We start from the raw sequence: 25053 nt of genomic DNA on the forward strand, positions 1-25053 counted from the left end.
GGCCAGGCTGGTCTCAAACTCCTGACCTCGTGATCCACCCGCCTCGGCCTCCCAAAGTGCTGGGATTCAGGTGTGAGCCACCGCGCCTGGCCAACAGTGAATAATTTCTTAGCATAAGTACACCTCCTGCAATATTTGGGACAGACTCAGGAATTATTGGTTGTTTATCTGAATTTCAGATTTTGCTGGCAGCCGTGTAAGAGCCTCGGGGCAGGCAGGTCACACTGTGTGACTGGGGACAGCCAGAGGCCCAGGCAGGAGGAGCAAATAGTGAAGCCTGAGTGAACCACCCAGGCAGGTCCTGAGCCCCCCCACCAACATCCGGTTTCTGTCCCTTCTCAGTCTCCAGGAGGAGGTTTATTTTCTCCTCTGCATCCTGGGCAGCTGTCCAGTGCCCAGCCTGACTGCTGGTAGCCCTAAGCAGATACATTCCAGATGCAGCGTGGCCTCCTCGTTGCCACCTCTTGGGGAAGGAAACTGTGATGGGCTCCCTGCCTTCCTACAACCATGGCGCCCACTGGAGGTGTCTTGTTCTAAAGCCCAGTGGCCTATTCCAGGCCCTGGTAGGAACCAATTTGGATTATTTGACCTGAATTTTCCAGCCAAAGCCTTCAGAAGGTGCCCATCCAATCCCACTGCAACCTGTTGAGTCATCCCTGCGTCTGTCCTCTACCTACCAGCTTCTACTCACCTTTCAGGACTACCTAAAACAAGACTGCTTTAGAGAAGCACCTCTCCATTCCCCCACCCCAATTAAACTGGGCTCCCTGAAAAAAATGTGGCCTTAATTTTTCCTTCAGGGCCATCATCACATGTTTAACTCTCCAGCTGTGGGTGTCATTTTGGGGTGAATGTCTGTTTGCCACCCTCAACCAGGGACTACAAGCTGTGCCAGGGCAGGGACCTGTGTCTTTGGTCCCCTAGTGTGTCCTGGCACCACCTCCTCAGCAGGAAATGGGTGCGTGGAAGCCCAGTGGCAGGCATGTTGCAAGGGTTGAGCCTCCCGAGGTCAGGAGACAGCCACCAGGTACTGCAGTGGAGGTGCCCAGCGGGCGGGAAGGGAAGGGAGGCCAGGTGGGATGCCAGGTGGGGCAGAGGAGGCTCCAGTGGCCAGCTGGGTCTACAGGATGGAAAAGACCCACTTTTTCCAGCCACCTTTTATAAAAAATAATTAAAAAAAAAAAAACCTTTGTTCATGAAGAAATTGGGTGAATGTGTCTAGACGAGGCTGGATGTAATACAGACCCAGAGATAGTTTCAATTAGTGTCAGCATGAAATCCTGTAAGCCAGAGTTTTAAACCTTTTCCCTAGACCAACGTACCCCAGTGGCACCCTAGGCGGTCTCAGAACACAGTTTGAAGCTGTGTACTACAATAATTTTTTGAAATCTTTTATTTTGAAGCCTTATAAATGCTTCAGAGTTTTCAGAAACTCACATACTGAATGTTTTCATTATAAATGGGAGCTAAATAGTATGTACACATGGACATGCAGAGTGGAATAATAGACATGGGAGACACAGAAGAGTGCGAAGGTAGAAGGGAGAGTGAGGCATGAGAAGTTACTTAATGGGTACAATGTACACTATTCAGGTGATGGTTATACCAAAAGCCCAGACTTCACCACTGTTCAATATACCTGTGGAACAAAACTGCACTTGTACCCCCTGAATTTATATAAAATAAATAGTTTCTGTTCCCCTCATGACATAACAGTGATTGTTTCATATAAAAATGACTACTTTCAGGCCACGCACAGTGGTTCACGCCTGTAATCCCAGCACTTTGGGAGGCAGAGGCCGGTAGATCACAAGGTCAAGAGATTGAGACCATCCTGTCCAACATAGTGAAACCCCGTCTCTACTAAAAATACAAAAATTAGCTGGGTGTGGTGGCACGCGCCTTTAGTCCTAGCTGCTCAGGAGGCTGAGGCAGGAGAATCACTTGAACCCGGGAGGTGGAGGTTGCAGTGAGCCGAGATCATGCCACTGCACTCCAGCCTGGTGATAGAGTGAGACTCTCAAAAAAAAAAAAAAAAAAAAAAAAAGACAACTTTCCCCACCACAAATTTTTACATAAAAATGACATGCCAGAAAGGTGCATCACCGCACCGTGCAGGTATTTGTGACAGGCCTCATCCCTTGGAGGCTGTGAGCCCAGCTGGAGAAGCACAGCAGGGGGCCAACAGGATGACTCACAGATTGCACAACTCCAGGCATCTGGGAGCTCCCTGCTGATGGTCTTCTCAGAGCCACTTTCAACAGGTCTTCTATAAAAATTCTCTCGCTCTGGAATTGTTTGTATATGGCGATATAGGAAACCGATGTTTGAGTCCAAGAACATGTGCCAGCCTTCCGGCCTTCCGATCATTCCAGGATGAGTCAGTGAGCCAGTGGGGCACCCATGTGAGTTTTATCATCCATCTCCCCAGGCCATGGAGGATTTCTCCCCTGCTTCAGACAGTCGTAGACAATGGAAACCTGTTTCCCAGCAGAAAGCAGACAAGCTGAGCCTGGAGATTTGGCAAATCTCAATCAGAACTGACTCCAAGCATCTTCTAGGTCTCGCTTACAATTTAAAGCAACAGGCGACTTTTCCTCAACTGGAAGGTCTCAGCCTGTTCTGCAGCAGCAGGGATGCTATGGGATCTCTGCTGCTAACAAAGCACTACTGCAAATGGCTTCTGGAGATATTATCCGTCTTGATGGTTGCTGTCATTATCTCCTTTGAAAGTGAAATTTACCTGACACACAACCAGAAACTAGAATATCCGTTTTCTGTAACTGTGCAAATGTTGCTTTAAAGTGACAGTTGATGCTAAAATACATGTTCAGTACAGAAAATACCAAAGGCACAAAGAAAATAAAAATGTCCTGTCATCACACCAAAAATGGGTAATGAAAATTAACTTATTTTTTGGTAGTTTATCAGCTCACGTCAGTATCAGTTAGAATTAGGTTAAGTGGCAAGGGATAGGGTCCTGAAAAACAGTGCTTTAAGGTAAGAAACTTCCTCCCTTCTCATTAAAAAAAAGAAGTCCAGAGGTAAAACTTCCAAAGCTAGCATGCTGAATTCACAAAATTATTAGGGATCCAGGCACCTTTTAGCTCTCACATCCTTAAGGGAGTGGCATTTATCCTCATAAATAAAAATGGCTACCAGAGTTCCAGTTATCACAACTTTATCCCAGGTGACAGGATAAAGTTTATGTCTTCCTAGAAGACTCATGTGACACTTTCTGTTATATTTCATTAGTCCCATGGCTACACCTAGCTTCAAGGAAGGGTGGGAAATCTAACTGGAGTTCTGTTACAAAAAGGAAGGATGACTTGTGTAGGGAATTAGAAGTCTGTGACAATTTATACACTTTTTCATCTTAAAGTTTAACTCTGAATAGATTCAAACATTTATTTTTACTTGACTCAAAAATAAAAAATTATGAAAAAATATACAGTGAAAGACCCTGCCACTCAGTCTTCCCTTCCCTTCCCAGATGCATACACACTGGTAACTACTGTTATCAGTATTTTGTGTATCCTTCCAGAGTTTCTTAGGCACATACAGGCAAATGTGAGTAGCATCATATCCTCTTATTTTTAACCCCAAAGTTAGCATGCTATGCATTTTATTCTGCACCTGGCCTTTTGTTTTTGTTTGGGTTTTTTTCTTTTCACTTAGCAACGTGTCTTGGAGACGTTTGCCTATCAATACATAGAAAGCATCCAGATTCTTTTTTTCTGCTGCATGGTATTCTATTATATGGGTGTAGCATCAGTTATCTAGTCGCCTATGATTAGGGTAGCCATAAAACCAACCATCCAGATTGGGACATTTTCAAGAGTGAACAGGGCTCTATTATTAATTATACTGGGGCAAAGGTGTAAACCAGGGCTGTCCCAAGCAAACTGGGATGTAGGGTCACCCCATAGATGATGAAGATAGGGACTGTTTCCAGTCTTTTGCTCTTATGACAATGCTGTCATTAATGTGCATATGTATATGTTCATGTGTGTAAGTTTCAAACATATACTTGCTGGGTCAAAGAGTTTATGCTTCTGACAGAACATGCCAAATTGCTCCTGTGGGAATTGGATTAACTTGTTCTCCCATGAGCATCATAGGAGAGTGTCTCTTTAACCACAGCTTGGCCCATAGAGTGTGCTATCAGACATTTGGATTTTTGCTGGTCTAATAGGTGAGAAGTGGTGTCTGAATTTAGTTTTCATTTGCATTTGGTTATAAATGAGACTGAATATGTTTTAAAATTCTATTTGTGTTCCTTTTTCTGTGAACTGCCTTTTCATATTCATTGCCCATATTTCTTTCTTTCTTTTTTTTTTTTTTTTTGAGATGGGGTCCGGCTCTGTCACCCAGGCTGGAGTGCAGTGGTGTGATCTCGGCTCACTGCAACCTCTGCCTCCCAGGTTCAAGCGATTCTCATGCCTCAGCCTCCCGAGTAGCTGGGATTACAGGCACCTGCCACCACACATGGCTAATTTTTTTTTTTTTTTTGTATTTTTAGTAGAGATGGGGTTTCACCATGTTGGCCAGGCTGGTCTCGAACTCCTGACCTCAGGTGATCTGCCCGACTCAGCCTCCCAAAGTGCTGGGATTACAGGCGTGAGCCACCACACCCTGCCATTGCCTCTCTCTCTCTCTCTCTCTCTCTATATATATATATATATTTTTTTTTTTTTTTTCTTTTGAGATGGAGTCTCGCTCTGTCACCCAGGATGGAGTGCAGTGGCGCGATCTTGGCTCACTGCAACTTCCACCTCCCGGGTTCACACCATTCTCCTGCCTCAACCTCCCAAGTAGCAGGGACTACAGACGCCCACCACCATGCCCAACTAATTTTTTTGTATTTTTAGTAGTGACGGGCTTTCACCGTATTAGCCAGGATGGTCTCAATCTCCTGACCTCGTGATCCACCCGCCTCGGCCTCCCAAAGTGCTGGGATTACAGGCATGAGCCACCGCGCCCGGTCCCATTGCCCATATTTCTTAGTGAGTGTTTGGAAACCTCATCTTGGAGCTTTTAGTACATTGGAGAGATGATGTCTGTGATTTGAGGTGCAAATAGCTTCCCCAGTGATTGTCTTTGTTTTTGCTTATGATGATTTGTTTTTGCCATGCAGAAAATTTTTTAAATTTTTGTCTCTTTTTTTGCAGCTTTTTTTTTGTTGTTGTTGTTGTTATTGTTTTGTTTTGTTTTGTTTTAAGACAGAGTTTTGCTTTCGTTGCCCAGGCTGGAGTGCAATGGCATGATGTTGGCTCACTGCAACCTTTGCCTCCCAGGTTCGAGCCATTCTCCTGCCTTAGCCTCCAGAGTAGCTGGGATTACAGGCACCCACCACCACACCCAGCTAATGTTTATATTTTTAGTAGAGGCAAGTTTTCGCCATGTTGGCCAGGCTGGTCTCGATCTCCTGACATCAGGTGATCCACCCGCCTTGGCCCCGCAAAGTGCCGGGATGACAGGCATGAGCTACTGTGCCCAGCCCTTTTGCGGCTTTGGATAAGTCAAAGCTAGAAAGCCCTTCCCCATTCCAAGGTTATAAAGGTGTGCTCCTTTATAACCTTCTACAACTTTCATTCTTCCAGAACTTTCTTCTAGAACTTTCATTGTTTTCTTTTAGAACTTTCTTGTTTTGTCTTAAATCTTTGATGCATTTGGGATTTATCTTGATGTACATGGTGGGGTATGAATTTATATACATTTTAAATAAGTATATTTACTTTTCCCATAGTAATACAAGCTTATTGTTAAAAAGTTAAGCAGTATTCTTTGGGAGGCCGAGGCGGGCAGATCACGAGGTCAGGAGATCGAGACCATCCTGGCTAACATGGTGAAACCCTGTCTCTACTAAAAATACAAAAAAAAAAAAAATAGCCTGGCGTGGTGGTGGATGCCTGTAGTCCCAGCTACTCGGGAGGCTGAGGCAGGAGAATGGCGTTAACCCAGGAGGCGGAGCTTGCAGTCAGCCGAGATTGAGCCTACTTTTAAAATATATATAGAAATGGGGGTCTCAAACTCCTGGCCTCAAGCGATCCTGCTACCTCAGCCTCCCAAAGTACTGGGATTACAGGCAGGAGCCACCAAGTCCAGCCTGAAAGTTTCCTTTTATATGTATCTCCCTATTTATAAATAGTAATCTAACACTGTTGTATGTTAACTTCATTAATTTTAAGCATGCTTCATTGTTACGTTGCATGAGAGGTCTTCCCTTCAAATAGAGGTGAAGTAATAAATGTTAGTGAACTCTGTGTCAGTATTTCTATGCAGTTAGTACTAGGATTTGACTGTTCTCTTTTTGCATATTTGAATAATTAACCTGAGTTGGTAATTGTGACCTCCTTTGCAAAAGTGTAAAAACCAGACAGCACTTTGGGAGGCCGAGGCGAGTGGATCACGAGGTCAGGAGTTCAAGGCCAGCCTGGCCCAGATGGTGAAACCCCGTCTCTACTAAAAAAAAAAAAAACAAAAAAATTAGCCGAGCGCGGTGGTGCATGCCTGTAATCCCACCTACTCGGGAGATGGAGGCAGAGAATTGCCTAAACCCAGGAGGCGGAGTTTGCAATGAGCCAAGATCTTGCCGCTGCACTCCAGCCTGGGCGACAGAGCAAGACTCCATCTCAAAAAAAAAAAAAAAACAACCGATTTAGGGGTAAGGCATGGGATGAGAGGAATTCCTTATTTTTTTCTCCAAAGCAATTTTTTCTACTTATACAAACTTATTGTTTAAAATAGCTGGTTGCATTTGCCTCTGAATAAATAATGAAAAAAAAAATTAAAAAATAAAAAAATAAATAAAAAGTTTTATTTACTTCCACGCTTTCAGCCTCGCATTTCTGAGCAGCCCCAAGATTCCTCTGCAGATGCTCTACAGGCTCCTATGTGTCAGGCACCCTGCCAGTTGCTGGAGATAGAACAGTAAGTGAGACAAATGGGGTTGTGCCCTTTTGCGCTCTGGTAGGGGACGCAGACAAGAAACAGCCGAATACACAAGATGACAGGTGTTGATAAGCACTAGGAAGACAAGCAGAGCAAGGCGAGGAAATAAGAGCCAGGGAGAGGGGTGCTATTCTAGGGAGGATGGTCAGAGAAAGTCCCTGAGTGGGTGACACGATGTGAGCAGATACCTGAAAGGTATGCAGGGGAACCATGTGACAAGCTGGGGAGAGCTTGATGGGTGGGCACAGTATGTCCAAAGGCCCTGTGGCAGGGACATACTGGTTCACTGGAGAGGGTCAGGGTGTGGGGGGCAGCAGAAGGCCAGTGTGAGCAGCAGAATGGGCAAGGCAGCTGCTAGGGAGTGGCTCATGAGAGATGGGTAGGGCAGAACCTCCCTGGCTTTATCTGAGGAATGGCAAAGTTCTGAGCAGGACCTAATTTACATTTCTAAACAATTTTTTTTTTTGGGATGCCGAGGTGGGAGGATCGCTTGAGCTCAAGAGTTTGAGACCAGCCTAGGCAAGATAGTGAGACCCCATCTTTACAAAAAAATTTTAAAAATCAGCTCGGCATGGTAGTGTGTACCTGTGGTCTCAGCTACTCAGGAGGTCAAGGCAGGAGGACTACTTGAGCCTAGGCGTTCGAAGCTACAGTGAGCCATGATTGCATCACTGCACTCCGGCTTTGGCAGCAGAGCAAGACCCTGTCTCAAAAAATAAAATAAAAATTTTAAAATAAGCAATCTCTTTGGTAGCCATGCAGAGAAGTCATTGTAGAGGCACAAGAGTTTAAAATAATAGACTGGGCATGGTGGCTCACGCCTGTAATCCCAGCACTTTGGGAGGCCGAGGCAGGCAGATCACCTGAGGTCAGGAGTTTGAGACCAGCCTGGCCAACATTGTGAAACCCCATCTCTACTAAAAATACAAAAAATTAGGCCGGGTGCAGTGGCTCATGCCTGTAATCCCAGCACTTTGGGAGGCCGAGGCAGGCAGATCATGAGGTCAGGAGATCGAGACCATCCTGGCTAACATGGTGAAACCCCATCTCTACTAAAAATATAAAAAATTAGCCGGGCGTGGTGGCACGTGCCTGTAGTCCCAGCTACTCGGGAGGCTGAGGCAGGAGAATCCCTGGAACCTAGGAGGCGGAGGCTGCAGTGAGCCGAGTTTGAGCCACTGCACTCCAGTCTGGCAACAGAGTGAGACCCTGTCTCAGAAGAAAAAAAAAAAAATTGCTGGATGTGGTGGCGGGCGCCTGTAATCCCAGCTACTCGCAAGGCTGAGGCAGGAGAATCACTTGAACTCGGGAGGCAGAGGTTGCAGTGAGCCAAGATTGCACCACTGCACTCCAGCCTGAGCAACAAGAGCAAGACTCCGTCTCAAAAAATAAAATAAAATAAAATAAAAGTAAGGTCTGGCTAGGAGGCCATTACATTAGTTCAGGTGAGAGATGAGGGGACTCAGCCCAGCAAGGGCAGAGCAGATGGAGCGGCTGTGGGGAGTGCAGGAAGGAGAGGAATCCGGGATGCCCCTCAGTGCCTGTTGCTGCTGACATGGAGAAGACTCAGGGATCCAGAGTCAGGCGCAAGATGGCTTTTGACATCCAAGTGGAGAAGGTGAGTAGACAGGGAAATATAGAAGCCTAAAGCCCCAGAAGAAAAAAGACCAAGCCCTGGGGCCTCCCAGGAGCGGCTGAGCTGGGTGGGCAGGAGGGAGGCCGTGGGTTTTTTTTTTTTTTTTTTTTTTTTTTTGAGACGGAGTCTCGCTCTGTCGCCCAGGCTGGAGTGCAGTGGCACGATCTCGGCTCACTGCAAGCTCTGCCTCCTGGGTTAACGCCATTCTCCTGCCTCAGCCTCCCGAGTAGCTGGGACTACAGGCACCCACCACCAAGCCCAGCTACCTTTTGTATTTTTAGTAGAGACGGGGTTTCGCGGTGGTCTCGATCTCCTGACCTCGTGATCCGCCTGCCTCGGCCTCCGAAAGTGCTGGGATTACAGGCGTGAGCCAACGCGCCCAGCCGAGGCCGTGGGTTTCAAGAAAGAGGAAGTGATGGGTGACAAACTGCTGAGCGGTTAAGCAAGGCCTGAGGGGCGGCCATTGGGTTTGGCAAGACGTATGTTGCTGGTGGCTTTACAAGGTGGTGTCAGGAATGGGGACCGAAGGCAGACCTCACTTGGGAGGAGTCTTGCTGTAAAGAGGAACAGAGAAATGAGGAGATCATCGGAAAGGGATGTGGGGTTAGGGAGAGTGTTTTCTTTCCTTTTTTTTTTTTTTTTTTCCTGAAAGTATGGAAAGATAACAGTGCATTCTCTTGCCTGTGGGGGAAAATGCCCAGTGAGGGAGGTTGTGCGGATGCCAGGGAGATGGGGAAGGAGCCAGATTCCAGGCACACATGGAGCAGGGAGGCTGAGCATGGGGAGGCTGGCGGCTGAGGTGTGTCATTGCTTCCTACAGCGGGTGCAGCTGTACAAGGGCACGGGACTGGATGTCAACCAGACAAGGCTAGGGGACAGGTAGAGGAAATAGGCTGGCAAGGTGGAGGCAGTTGTCCAAGCGGGGACACCTGAAGCAGAAACTCTGGAGAAGATGCAGTTACTGAGAGTGACAAGTCTCAGCCTTGGCCAGGACTCCATGAAGGTGGGTCAGGTGTGTTGGAGGGAAAGAGGGTTGTGGAGGAAGAGATTGGGAAGCAGAGGCAGGAGGATTCATGGGCAACATTGTTGAAGCTGCCAGAAATGAGCACAGGAGTGTCTGGCGACAGAAGGACAGTGTGAGGAGGATGAGAAACCTTCCCTGAGTGGTCAGAGTGGCTGGAGGTCTGGAGGTGACTGTGGCAAGCAGGGCTCGAGGGTGATGTGGTCCCCAAGCATGCTTTTGGAGAGGCTGGGTTGTTATGGAAGGAGAGGGGAAGAATATTCTGGAAAAGTAGGGAGAAGAGCTCTGCCAGCTGCAGGTCCTCAGAGAAGGCAGGGTGTGGGAGACAAAAACAGCCACCCCTTGAGAGAGCTGCAGGAGAAACAGCATCTTCAGGGGAGAACCTGACTTCTAGCAGAGTGAGAGAGTGGAGGGACATCTGAGAAGAGGCTGAGGAGGATGTAGGGGTTTTCTGATGACACCGTGAGTTGACACCGTGAGTTCCCAGTGGACTACTGACAATTTGGGGGTCAGGAAGAGGTAGACATTTAGGTCAGTTTAAGAATGTTTGAACCCTCTGGAGATGACAGTGGTGTGGAATGTGAAGTGGCATCCAGACTAAAACAGGAAAGAGCCAGGAGCACTTTCTGGAGTCAGGTGAATGGAATGACCAGGTGAGCCCAGGAGCCATGGGGTGGACTCCAAGATGTGCTGAGGCTGCAGTAGAACCATCAAGGAAGAAACTCACTGACCATGCTCTTCTCAGCCCAGTTCATGAGGGACTGCCCTGGCCAGGAGGGCTTTCCTTGTGGAGGTGGCCGAGGAGCACTGTGCTCTCCTCCCTCCACTTGGTGTCAAAAGTCAACCTGGTGCCCACCCGCATTCACAGCAGCACTCTGAACAACAGCAGAAAGGTAGAAGCAACCCAAGCGTCCATCTACAGATAACTGGATAAACAAAACATGATTCATCTATATAATGGGATCTTATTCAACTTTAAAAAGGAAGGAAATTCTGACACAGTGCTACAACCTGGATGAACCTTGAGGATGTTATGCTGAGTGACGTAAGCCAGACACAGAAAGACAACTCCTGTGTGATTCCACCTACATGAGGTACTAGAGTAGTCAGATTCATAGAGACAGAAAGTAGAACGGTGGTTGCCAGGGGCTGGGGGAAGGGGAAAATGGGGAGTTAGTGTTTAATGAGGACAGAGTTTAAGATTTGCAAGATGAGAAAGGTGAGGTGAATGGAGGTGATGGTTGCACAATAATGTGAATGTACATTTTGGTTAATGCCACCAAAATGTTTAAGAGGATGTTAAAAAATGTCAGCTTGGGGAAACTGAAGCTATCCTATTGCCTCGAGGCCACACAGTTGACAGAAGGCTGCAGCATTGGACCAGAATGTGTCTCTGACCCCACACCCTGCAGGGGCTCTGCAAGGCAGAGGAAGAATCGGGGCTGTGGTGATTAGAAACAGTGAGCATCCTGGGGCGACCCGGTTGAGCCTCTTAGGAAGAACTTTTTAAATTTTTATACTTTCTTTGTGGTTGGTTTATTTGAATGTGAGACACTACAATTGGTTTATATGTCTCCTTTTTTTTTTTTTTTTTTTTTTTTAAATTTTGAGACAGGGTCTCACTCTGTCACCCAGGCTGGAGTGCAGTGGCATGATCTCAGCTCACTGCACCCTCCGCCTCCCAGGCTCAAGCAATCCTCCTACCTAGTCTCCAGAGGAGCTGGGACAACAGGTGTGCACCACCTCACCTGGCTAATTTTTGCATTTTTCCTAGATACAGGGTTTTGCTGTGTTGGCCAAGCTGGTCTTGAACTCCTGAGCTCAAGCGATCTGCATGCCTTGGCCTCACAAAGTTCTGGGATTACAGACGTGAGCCACTGTGCCTGGCCAGGAAGAACTTTCACTGACTCATTTGCCCCACTCAGATCTTACCCAGAGACATTTGAATTTCCAAGGGTGATGATTTGCATTGGGTGGAGCAGAGCACCATGGGCACTTAGCTTAGCCCAGGCTCAGCAAAAAGCTGAAATGCTCACAAACAGCAGGCCCTGGGCATTATGGTTATTTTCCTGACCTCAGTCTCAAGTGCCAAATCTCAAAGCTATCATTAAAATGTCCATATTTTTTCATTTAGAGAAAACAGTGTCTGCTAAAATCCATAATATCCACCTGAGTGTTCAGCACAGCTGGCCTGACAGCACTTGTTTGGAACTTGACAAGTAAGCCTGAGTTCTCTGGGAAGGATGAAGCTAAGAAAATTTGGAATAAGAATGAAGGAGGATGCACCCTGCACATATCAAAACACACCATAGAGATGCAGTGCTGGCCAGGCACTGTGGCTCATGCCTGTAGTCCCAGTGCTTTGGGAGGCTGAGACAGGAGGATCGCTTGAGCCCAGGAGTTTGAGACCAGCCTGGGCAACACAGCAAGGCCCCATCTCTACAAAAAATTTAAAAGGAGCCACACAGATAGGAAAGAAAAGAGAAATGCAGGATGTCCATATGTAATGTGTATGTTATCCCACCTGGAACTTTCCCCTTGGAGCTTAGCGCTTCAATGCTGGCCTCTACCCAGAGCCTAAATCCAAGGTCTCCCTGAGGCAACTCTTCATCTTACTCCAGAAGGCTGGAAACCTTCAGTCCTCCCCAGCACCCACTCATGTGTGAAGTGAGATCTGATATCTTTGAAGGACATCAACATTGGGTAGAAATAGCCTAAGAAGGCCGGGCGCGGTGGCTCACGCTTGTAATCCCAGCACTTTGGGAGGCCGAGACGGGCGGATCACGAGGTCAGGAGATCGAGACCACGGTGAAACCCCGTCTCTACTAAAAATACAAAAAAATTAGCCGGGCGTGGTGGCGGGCGCATGTAGTCCCAGCTACTCGGAGAGGCTGAGACAGGAGAATGGCGTGAACCCGGGAGGCGGAGCTTGCAGTGAGCCGAGATCGCGCCACTGCACTCCAGCCTGGGTGACAGAGCGAGACTCCCTCTCAAAAAAAAAAAAAAAAAAAAAAAAAAGAAATAGCCCAAGAAAGACCTCCATGTCCTTTTCCTTAGCAAGGATCCACATGCAGATCTGGCCCTGGGATGGGCATGGTGTGGGCATCACCAGAGGGGCAGCAGGAATGCAAACACACCTGGCTTAAGATCCAGCTCTGCCACTTACCAGCTATGTGTGGTGGCTCTGGGAAGGTCATCCAGTCACCTGCAGCCTCAGCCACTTCACCTCTCTACACAGGATCAAGTTACAAGCTATGCAACTTGCTTTTGTATATCTTCTTTGAAGAAGTGTCTATTCAAGTCCTTTGCCCATTTTAAAAATTGGATTATTTGTCTTTTTTTTTTTTTTTTTTTTTTTGAGACAGGGTCTCATTGTTACCCAGGCTGGAGTGTAGTGGCATGGTCTCGGCTCACTGCAACTGCTGCCTCCCGGGTTCAAGCCATTCTCGTGCCTCAGCCTCCCGAGTAGCTGGGATTACAGGCACTTGCCACCATGCCCTGCTAATTTTTGTATTTTTAGTTAAGACGGGGTTTAACCATGTTGGTCAGGCTATTCTCAAACTCCTGAGCTCAGGTGATCCGCCCACCTCAGCCTCCCAAAGTGCTGGGATTACAGGTGTGAACCACCATACCCAGCCTGGACACTAGACTTTTATTAGATACATGATTTACAAATATTTTCTCCCATTTTGTGAACTGTCTTTTTATTCTCTTGATAGTGCCCTTTGATGTACAAAAGTTTTTAACTTTTATGAAGTTCAGTGTATCTATTTTTTTATCTGATTCCTTGGGTTTTTGGTGTCATAGTTAAGAAATTGTTGGCCGGGTGTGGTGGGTCATGCCTGTAATCCCAGCACTTTGGGAGGCCGAGGTGAGAAGATCATGAAGTCAGGAGTTTGAGACCAGCCTGGCCCACATGGTGAAACTCCGTCTCTACTAAAAATACAAAAATTAGCTAGGGGCGGGATGGCGCATGCCTGTATTCCCAGCTACTGGAGAGGCTGAGGCAGGAGAATTGCTTGAACCCGGGAGGCAGAGGTTACAGTGAGCTAAGATCACGCGCCACTGAACTCCAGCCTGGGCAACAGAGCAAGACTCTCTCAAAAAAAAAAAAAAGAAAAGAAAAGAAAAGAAAAGAAATTGTTGCCTAAGGTCATGAAGATTTACAACCTATGTTTTCTTCTAAGATTTTTTATAGTTTTAGCTCTTACATTTAGGTGTTTGATCCATTTTGAGTTGATTTTTGTATATGACTTGAGGTAGTAGTTCAACTTAATTCTTTTGCATGTAGATACCCAGCTGTCCCAGGAGCATTTGTTAAAAAGGCTATTCTTTCTCCCATTAAATTATCATGGAACCCCTGTCAAATATCAATTGACCATACATGTAAGGATTTATTTCTGGATTCTCAGTTCTAATTCATCAATTTATATGTCTGCCCTTATGCCAGTACCACATTGTCTTGATTACTACAGTTTTGTAATAAGTTTTGAAATCAAGAAATTTAAAAATAACAAAAAATTTAAATTTAAAGCAAAAATTTAAAAATAACAAATAAAAATAAAGGGAAAAAAAGAGGTGTTAGTCTTTCAATTTTTTTTTTTTTTTTTTTTTTTTTTTGAGACAAAGTCTCGCACTCTCGCCCAGGCTGGAGTGCAGTGGCGCAATCTCGGCTTACTGCAAGGTCCACCTCCCAGGTTCACGCCATTCTCCTGCCTCAGCCTCCCAAGTAACTGGGACTACAGGCACCCACCACGCCCGGCTAATTTTTTATATATTTAGTAGAGATGGGGTTTCACCGTGTTAGCCGGGATGGTCTCGATCTCCTGACCTTGTGATCTGCCCGCCATGGCCTCCCAAAGTGCTGGGATTACAGGCGTGAGCCACCGCACCCGGCCTTGTTTTTCTTTTTCAAGATTGTTTTTGCTATTCTGGGTCCTCTGCATTTCCACATAATTTTTAGGATCAGCTTGTCAATTTTTGCAAAATTTTGAGAGATTGCATTGAATATGTAGATCAAGTTGGGTAGTATTGCCATCTTAATAATAATGTCTTCCAATCCATGAACATGGACTGTCTTTCCAGTTATTTGGGTATTTTTAAATTTATTTCAATTATGTTTTGGAGTTTTCTTTGTAAAAGTCTTATGCTTTTTTGGTTAAATTTATTCCTAAGAATTTTGTTTTTTTCATGCTAATGTAAATGAAGCTGTTTTCTTAATTTTATTTTAAGATTATTCATTGCTATTGAGTAAAGATACAGTTAATTTTATATTTTGTCCAAGATACTGATCTTGTATTCTGCAACCCTGCTGAAGGGCATTTATTTGTTCTAAAAGGTTTTGTTTTTGTTTTGTGGATCACTTAGGGTTTTCTATATACAAGATTATGGCACTTGCAATATATATATATATACGTATATATATATATATATAGAGAGAGAGAGAGAGAGAGAGAATTTTAGTTCTCCTTTCTAATCTGGATGCCTCTTATTATTTGTTTTTTAAATTTTTCTTTTGGCTTTATTGCCTTGGCTAGAACCCCCAATACAATTCTGAATAGAAGAAGTGAGAGCGAAATCCTTGTCTTATTCTTGATCTTAGAGGGAATGCTTGCAGTCTTTTATCATTGAGTATGCTGTATTAGCTTTGAGTTTTTCGTAGATGTCCTTTATCAGATTGAAGATATTTCCTTCCATTTCCATTTTGTTGATTTTTTTCACATCATGAAAGGATGTTAGATTTTACCAAATACTTTTTCTGTGTATATTGAGATGATCATGTTATTTTTCCTTTATTCTATTAATAATGTATATTACATAATTAAATCTTATTCATTAAACCAACTTAGCATTCCTGAGATAAATCCCACCTAATCATTGTATATATTTTATTTATTTTTTTATTTTTTGAGATGGAGTCTGGCTGTGTCACCCAGGTTGCAGTGCAGTGGCACAATCTCAGCTCACTGCAACCTCTGCCTCCTGAATTCAAGCAATTCTTCTGCCTCAGCCTCCCAAGTAGCTGGGACTACAGGTGCATGTCACTATGCCTGGCTAATTTTTGTATTTTTAGTAGAGACAGGATTTCACTACATATTGGCCAGACTGGTCTCAAACTCCTGACCTTGTGATCTGCCCACCTTGGCTTCCCAAAGTGTTGGGATTAGAGGCGTGAGCCACTGCGCCTGGCCTCTATATATCTTATATCCTTTTTGTTCCTCTATTCCTCCACTGTTTACTTCTTTCTTGTTAAATAGGTATTATCTAGTGTACCCTTTTAATTCTCTTGTCAATTATTTGTTAAAATCTCAGAATATATAATGACATAAAAAAGCTTTCTTCCTATATCGTTCTGTTTCCTCCTCTCCTTTTGGCTATTAACATCATACAAATAATATCTTTATACATTATGTGCCCATCAGCACATATTTCTAATTATAGTTTTATGCTGTCTTTTGTATTTATTTATTTATTTATCTATTTTGAGACAGAGTCTTGCCCTGTTGCCCAAGGTGGAATGCAGTGGTGCAGTCTTGGCTCACTGCAACCTCTGCCTCCTGGGTTCAAGTGATTCTCCTGCCTCAGCTCCCGAGAAGCTGGGACCACAAGCGCATGCCACCATGCCAGCTAATTTTTGTATTTTTTGGTAGAGACAGAGTTTAACCATGTTGGCCAGGCTGGTCTCGAACTCCTGACCCCAAATGATCCACCCACTCTGGCCTCCCAAAGTGTTGGGATTACGGGCGTGAGCCACCGTGCCTGGCCTGTATTTACATTTCATACTCTCTTTTATAGTTGTCTTTGTAGTAGTTTTTTCTGGTGTACTTTATTTCTTCATGCATATTGAGTTATTGTCTAGTATGCTTTCATTTCAGCCTGAATAAATCTCTTTAGTATTTATTGTAGATCTCTTAGTGAATTTTTGTTTATCTACTCTCTTAATATCTGCTTCATTTTTGAAGAATATTTTTACTAGGTAGAGAATTTTTGGTTGGCAGTTTTTTTCTTTCAGAGCTTTTACTATGTCATAGTAGACACCTCTTCTGGTCTCCATGACTTCTGATTAGAAGTCAGATGTTAATCTTATTGAGGGTTCCTTGTACATAATAAGTCACCTTTCTCCTGATGCCTTGAAGATTCTCTTTGACTTTAGCTTTTGACAATTTGACTGTGGTGTGTCTAGGTGTAGATATCTTTGATTTTATCCCACTTAGAGTTCACTGAGTTTCTTCGATGTACATATTTCTTTTTCATCAAATTTGGGAAGTTTTTGACCATTATGTTTAAATTTTTCTGTTTCTCTCACACTCTCTTTCTGGTACTCTCATTTTGCATATATTGGTACACTTAATGATATCCCTGAGGTCTCTGAAACTCTGTTGATTTTTCTTTTATCTTTTTTCTTTCTGTTCCTCAAATTGGATTATCTCAATTAACCAGTGCATTCAAGTTCACTAATTTTTACTTTTGCAAGTTCAAATTTGCTGTTGTGCCCTTCTATTAAATTTTTCATTTGTTATTGTACTTTTTTTTTTTTTTTTTTTGAGATCGAGTCTCACTCTGTTGCCCAGGCTGGAGGGCAGTGTCGTGATCGTGCAACCTCCACCTCCCAGGTTCAGGCGATCCTCCCACCTCAGCCTCCTGAGTAGCTGGAATTACAGGAGCATGCCACCATGTTTAGCTAATTTTTTTGTTTTGTTTTTAGTAGAGATGGGGTTTCAACATCTTGGCCAGGCTGGTCTTGAACTCCTGACCTCGAGTGACCTGCCCTCCTTGCCCCTTGGCTTCCCAAAGTGATGGGATTACAGGCATGAGCCACCACACCTGGCCTGTTATTGTACTTTTCAACTCTAGAATTTCTATTTGATTCTTCATCATCTCCATCTCTTTTTTGAGATTCTCTGTTTGGTGAGACATCTTTAATTCTTTAGACAGATTCCTTTTTAATTTTTTTTTTTTAGATCGAGTCTCTCTCTTGTCACCCAGACTACAGTGCAGTGGTGCAATCTTGTCTCACCGCAACCTCTGCCTCTTGGGTTCGGGCACTTCCCATGCCTTAGCCTCCCAAGTAGCTGGGATTATAGGCGTGAGCCACCACCTCAGCTAATTTTGTATTTTTTTAGTAGAGACAGGATTTCACCATGTTGGTCAGGCTGGTCTCAAACTCCTGACCTCAGGTGATCCACCCACCTCAGCCTCCCAAAGTGCTGGGGTTGACAGGCATGAACCACTGCACCTGGCCCCTTTTAATTTTTTGAACATGTTTAAAATAGCTGATTTAAAATCTTTGTCTAGGCCTCAGGCACAGTGGCTCATGCCTGTAATTTCAGCACTTTGGGCACCTGAGGCAGAAGGATGACTTGCAGCCAAGAGTTTGAGACCAGGCTGGAAAACAAAATGAGACCCCATCTCTACAAAAAAATTTAAAAATTGGCCAGCATGGTGGCACATGCCTATAGTTCCAGCTACTCAGGAGGCTAAGACAAAAGGATCACTGGAGCCCAGGAGTTCGAGACTGCAGTGAATCATGATTGTGCCACTGCACTCCAGCCTGGACAACAGAGTGAAACTCTATCTCTAAAAAAATTAATTAAATAAAAATAAATAAAACATACATACATACAGTCTTTGCCTAGTAAATCCAACATGTTGACATTCTTAGGAACAGTTTCTATTGTTTCTTTTTTCTCCTGTATGTGGGCCATATTTTCCTTCTTATATGCATGTCTTACGATATTTTGTTGAAAGCACAACATTTAAAATAATACAATGTGGCAACTCTGAAAATTGGATCCTGCCACTCCAGGGTTTGTGGTTGATACTGTTTGTTGCTGTTGTTGCTGCTCATTTGTTTAGTGAATTTCCTGGACAAATTCTGTGATGTCTGTATTTTTTGTCACATGCAGCAGCTAAAGTCTCTGCCTAGTTAGCTTAGTGGTCAGCTGATAATTGGATAGCAATTTCCTTAAATGCCTTGAATCTATAGGTCCCCCAGCCTTTGCAAAAGGGCTTAGGATGTGTGTTGGGGTACACTTTCATGACTGACAACTCTACCTTAGCCTTCATTTCCTGCTTATGCACAGCCCCAAAGTCAGCCAAAGGTGACAGATTATGGCATTTTCATGTCTTTCCTGGGCCTGTGCACATGCACAAGGCCTTATATATTCCCAGGAATAAGAGCTTTTCTTTTTTTTTTTTTTTTTTTTTTTTTTTTTTTTTTTTTTTTTTTTTTTGATGGAGTTTTGCTCCTGTTACCCAGGCTGGAGTGCAATGGCGCCATCTTGGCTCACTGCAACCTCTACCTCCTGGGTTCAAGCGATTATCCTGCCTCAGCCTCCCAAGTAGTTGGGACTACAGGTGTGAGCCACCACACCTGCCTAATTTTTGTATTTTTAGTAGAGATGGAGTTTCACCATGTTGGTCAGGCTGGTCCCGAACTCCTGACCTCAAGTGATCCACTCACCTCGGGCTCCCAAAATGCTGGGATTACAGGCGTGAGCTACCATGCTTGGCCTGAATAAGAGCTTTTCAAAGCCTCCTATGGACATGTCAGTTTTTAGTTTTTCTTTTTAATTTTTTACCAGCTTCTTGTTAGTCCTGCCTGGTATTGACATCTCAGGCAACTGCGGTTTAAACTTTTCCCTCACCCACCCCTAAACACACACACTTTTCCACGCCTCCATTTCCTCAAGACAGTTTTATCATGCTGGTTGTAGTGGATCATATCTGTAATCCCAGAATTTTGGGAGGCCAAGGTGAGTGGATCATGTGAGTCCTGGAGTTCTGCCTGGGCAACAGAGTGAGACTTTGTCAAAAAAGAGAGAGAGAGAGGAAAAAGGAAGGAAGCAAGGAAAGAAGGAAGGAAGTAAGTTAGGAAGGAAGGAAGGAAAGACAGGAAGGAAGGAAAAGAGATTTATCAAATTTTTTCATTAAATCAATATTCAGTGTTTTTTTTGTTTTGTTTTGTTTTGTTTTGTTTTTTGAGGTGGGGTCTCGCTCTGTCATCCAGGCTGGAGTGCAGTGGTGCAATCTCGGCTCACTGCAACCTCTGCCTCTCAGGTTCAAGTGATTCTCCTGCCTCAGCCTCCTGAGTAGCTGGGACTACAGGCGCCCGCCACCACGCCCAGCTAATGTTTTGTAGTTATAGTAGAGATGAGGTTTCAACCATGTTAGCCAGGATGGTCTCGATCTCCTGACTTCATGTTCTGCCCACCTTGGCCTCCTAAAGTGCTGGGATTACAGGCATGAGCCACCATACCCGGCTCTTATTCAGTGTTTATATCAGTTTCCCAGTAGGAGCAATATTGGCATTTTGGTGGGACAATTCTTCATTGTAAAGGATATTTAACATCTCTGGTCTCTGTCCACTAATTGTCAGTAATGGTTATATAACAGTGGGAACCCAAAACATGTCTACATATTTCTAAACATCCTCTTGAGCTTAGCAGGCAGTATCACTTGGTTAATAATCTGCTTCACAGTATTTTGACTGTATAATTAGGTTTACACTGAAACATGTACTGTTATTGCATTTTCTCTCTTCAACTTTCTTTTTTTTATAGTTACTAATTACCTCCCTTATTTATTTAGTTTCTTAGTAACTATCACTATTTGCTAAGATCTCCGAATGTATACCAAATATCTCTCCATAACATCAAACATAGCAAGTAATTGCTTCTTTCTACTCTTTTTTTTTTTTTTTGAGACAGAGTCTTGCTCTATCACCCAGGCTGGGGTGCAGTGGCGTGATCTCGGCTCACTGCAAGCTCCGCCTCCCGGGTTCATGCCATTCTCCTGCCTCAGCCTCCCTAGTAGCTGGGACTACAGGCGCCCGCCACCACGCCCGGCTAATTTTTTGTATTTTTAGTAGAGACAGGGTTTCACTATGTTGGCCAGGCTGGTCTGAACTCCTGACCTTGTGATCCCCCTGCCTCTGCCTCCCAAAGTGCTGGGATCACAGGCGTAAGCCACAGTGCCTGGCTGCTTCTTTCTACTCTTTCTTGGAAACATTCCTCCTGGAGCCTTCTGTCTTTTCACACAACTCTGAACTGATTAACCAGGACTGCTGCAAAGCAGACATTCTGGGGCTTCCCTTCACCACCATCCTGGTAATTGGACTCAAAAAATGTGAATTGGAAAATCCAAGTTGTCTCCACTGCCTGTTTCATTGGGAGAGGCTGAAGAAGTTCAGGACAATTCAGAGAATAAAGAAGTGACATGGCACGGCGCAGTGGCTCACGCCTGTAATCGCAGCACTTTGGGAGGCTGAGGCGGGCAGATCACGAGGTCAGGAGATCGAGACCATCCTGGCTAACACATGAAACCGCATCTCTGCTAAAAATACAAAAAAAATTAGCCGGGAGTGGTGGCGGGTGCCTGTAGTCCCAGCTACTCGGGAGGCTGAGGCAGGAGAATGGCGTGAATCCAGGAGGTGGAGCTTGCAGTGAGCTGAGATCACGCCACTGCACTCCAGCCTGAGCAACAGAGGGAGACTCTGTGATTCTGTCTCAAAAAAAAAAAAAAAAGAAGTTACATTTTCTCTGAATGTCTGAGGGCAAAGTGAATGTCTATGTAACATTACTTCATACATACATGGAATGAATACTCTTTAATGTGCCTCTATATTTATCATATAATTTGGTCCTTATTTTAACTTTATTCTCATTTCAGATTTGAGGAAATTGAAGTGCACTGCCTGGCACCCACTTTACTTCTGAAACAATACATGTGGTAACAGTATTAAGTGCTCACTATTTTGCAAACATTGTTCAAGAACCCTAGGAAAGACAGTACAGAAGAAATAGAAGGCAAAGTCTTTTAGTCCAAGAACTTAAAGCCCATCAGTGTTGGGAACATGCGATGTGTGTGTGCAATGGTGCAGGAGTCTGGCCGTGTCCATCTCTGGGGTGCAGAGCTGCCTCTGGAGACTTGGCAAGAACTACCCAACAGTCATTCACTGACCGGAGACTGAGGAGCCTCCTGGGATTGGGCTCATCCTCAGGAAAAATGGACCCAGTCCCAAGCTTGAATCAGTGACAAGTCCTTGGATGTCAGAGAGAAGTAGAACGTTGAGGTACAGTAAGAAACCCTTGTTGACTTCCAGAAGTGCTTGAGGGATTTTGTGGGGAGCTGAGGCCTGGAGAGAGTCAGCTGTTCTGAAATGTAGGCTGTGACTCCTGCTGTGTGCCATCTTTATGTACAAGCCAGTGAGGCCTGGAGCTCTCAGGTTAGAGTTAAAATTTCCCTCTGACATTCACACAGACACTGAGGGGCAATGTGCATTGTACTCCTTTCCTCTTTATTTTGTAGAGCCCCAAGTTTATTTGGAGGGTAACATATTTGGGAAAGGTATGCCTCTCCCTCTTCCCCATGGAATAAACCATATTTGGTCAAAGCCAGGCATGATCATTCCATTTCCCTGTGCTCATGGTTGGTGTAGGGTAGCACGTCATCCATGACTTCACCCCATGATAAACGGTAGGGAGGCTAGCCCTCTTCTGCTTTGAATGAGGTTGCATGAGCAAGCAGTGCTTGCAGCTGTGGCAGCCTTTTTGTAACCATGTGGCAACAAGCCTAAGAGGAAAGCTACTGAAGATGGCAGAGCAGAAAGACAGAGAGAACCTGGGCCTTTCATGACATTTCTGGGACCATCTGTATGCCACCTGGATTCTGCTCTGGCAGTTGAGGCAGGATGAGAGGGGTGAAAGATGAGAGGATGTGTACTAGCAGTCTGGAAGAGGTCCTTGGAGGGTCAGTTTGTTCACGAAACATACCCTTCCACTTTCACCAGTGAAAGGCCCACTTGAGTTTCTAGGGCTCTAGTCCTAACCTACCCAAATGCTTTCATCACTGCAGTTGTTTTCCAGGAGTCAGGATGTAGAGGTAGTCAGATGGCAGATGGCTCCTCTTGCCCCTTTTTAGCCTGACCCTGTGAAGTAGATATTGTTATCCCATCTTATACATAAGAAATAGGGGCTTAGAAAGATTAATTGACTTGTCCAACATCAACAGCAGAGCTGGGAATCAAACCTGGGTTCTCTGTTGCTAAGACCGGGGCTCTGCTCACTGCACACCAATTGCTTTCAAGACTAAACCGGCTGGGTGCAGTGGCTCATGCTTGTAATCCCGGCACTTTGGGAGGCCGAGATGGGAGGATTGCTTGAGCCCAGGAGTTCAAGACCAGCCTGGGCAACATAGTGGGACGTTGTCTGTACAAAAAAATTACAAAGTAGCTGGGCATGGTGGTGTGCACCTGTAGTCCTAGCCACTTGGGAGGCTGGGGTGGCAGGATCACCTGAGCCCAGGAGGTTGAGGCTGCAGTGAGCTATGATCCCACCATGGTGCTATAGCCTCAGTGACAGAGTGAGACTGTGTTTCAAAAAAAAAAAAAAAAAAAAGGCTAAATGCCGTGATTCTCTTCAGATTCCACCCTTCCTCCTCGTGTTTCCTGAATAATAGCCTGTTAATAATAATTATTATAATATTTAATAATAATAATTGGCACCCCATAGACCCAGTGAGTCCAGCTCAAATCCTAGCATGGATCAGGGGTTGAAGGAGTCAGGAAAATGTATGATTCATTTCACATAGACTTTGTGAAGAGGGGCGGGTTGTTGTTGTGAGTCAGAGGGCACCAGGTGGGGCTGGGGTGGGGAGAGGACGGAGAAGGGGAAGCTCTGCTGGTGAGGGACACCAGGGACATGAAACTCAGTGGACTGCAACATAGAAGGGAACAGGGTACAGCCCTGTGCTGGAGATTTCCTACTTGGGTGCTATCGTTTGGAAATTTGTCCTCCCAAATCTCATGCTGAAATGTAATCCCCAGTGTTGGAGGTGGGGCCTAGTGGAAGGTGATTGGCCTGTGGGAGCAGTTTCTCATGAATGGTTTAGTGCCATCCTTTTTAGTGCTGTCCTCATGATAGTGAGTTCTCACTAGATCTGGTTGTTAAAAAAAGGTGTGGCATCTCCCCCCACCTCTTGCTCCTGCTTTCCGCATGTGACATGCCTGCTCCCACTTCACCCTCTGACACTCGTAAAGCTCCCTGAGGCCCCTCAGAAGCCAAGCAGATGCTGGCACTATGGTTTACAGCCTGCAGAACTGTGAGCCAAATAAACCTCTTTTCTTTGTAAATTACCCAGTCTTAGATATTTCCGTACAGCAATGTAAGAATGGCCTAATACATTGGGTGATTCAGGGAACGTTTCCTGATGGAGGTTGGGCTCTGAAAAGGGGAAATGGGGATTCTGGGCACAGAAAATGCTGGAGCAGAGCCCAGGCCCAGCAGCTGCAGGGCGTGCAGGAACCACTCATAGCAACCAGCTGGACACCGTTTGCCTCCTCTCCCTCTGTAAAATCTCTATTCCTTTGGATAGTGCTCTGACCATCCCCACCCCGCCTTGTGACCTCTGCGGACTGGCGTCCCAGCAGGATGACCCAACTCTTCAGCCTGTCAGCCACAGCCTTCCCCACTAGGCCTTTTTCTCTTCACTCTCCTGGGCATGGCACCCCTGGGCAAACTCCTAACAACTGCCCCACTGCGAAGCCTCCCTCACTCTGTAAAAGCCACTACCCCAGGAAGCCTCCTCTAACCCTTTCCCCTCTGCCACTCGAAGGAAGTGCTATTGGACAAGCTGCATGATCTCTCTGGCCTTCTGTGTGGCAGCAGAAGTTTGTGTCAACTGCTATGGGAACGTAGCTGGTGGAGCAGGTGATTCCAGAACTCAGGTGACCAGGACACGGAATGTGTGGGCTTGCCAATATTTTGATATATAAATCAAGTGTTTTCATTATGGAAGTAACAAAACCTCAAGGGAAATAAAGAAAAAAAAATCCCTATAATCATCCCACCCAGCTAGGAGGTCTACTTTGTGTGCTTTTGACATTTTGCTGTCCTCGTTGGTACAAGGGCAGATGTTACTGTTTATGCCTGTGGAGGGCTGAGGGATTTTTCTTCTTCTTGTTTTTTTAGAGACAGGGTCTCCCTCTGTTGCCCAGCCTGGATGGAATGCAGTGGCATGATCCCAGCTCACTGCAGCCTCGAACCCCTGGCCTCAAAGGATCCTCCTGCCTCAGCCTCCCAAGTAGCTGGGACTACAGGCACCTGCCACCGTGCCTGGCTGATTTATTTTTTGTTTGTGTGTTTAGAGATGGGGTCTCCCTACATTGGCCAGGCTGGTCTTGAACTCCTGGCCTCAAATGTTCCTCCTGCCTTGGCCTCCCAAAGTTTTGGGATTATAGGCATGAGCCATGTTGTTGTTGTTACAGCTACATTGAGATATAATTTATGTGTCACACAATGCTTCTCTTTCAAGTGTACAGTTCAGTGGCTTTGGGGTATATCCACAGAACCATACAACCATCACCACATCGAGAAAATTTTTATCACCCTAAAAAATCCTTTACCTTTTAGCAGTCACCCCATGTTTTGTTTTTTGCTTAACA

At 45.2% G+C, this 25053-nt stretch overlaps 1 pseudogene; it reads left to right on the forward strand.

Annotated features, from left to right (window-relative positions):
• The window catches only part of LOC116463832 (cytospin-B-like), a 109240-nt pseudogene extending 99778 nt beyond the window's left edge, over positions 1-9462 (forward strand).
• Positions 9463-25053: the final 15591 nt, after the last annotated feature.

Source organism: Hylobates moloch, unplaced genomic scaffold (assembly GCF_009828535.3).
Source record: "Hylobates moloch isolate HMO894 unplaced genomic scaffold, HMol_V3 SCAFFOLD_70, whole genome shotgun sequence".
In the NCBI taxonomy this organism is placed as follows: domain Eukaryota; kingdom Metazoa; phylum Chordata; class Mammalia; order Primates; family Hylobatidae; genus Hylobates; species Hylobates moloch.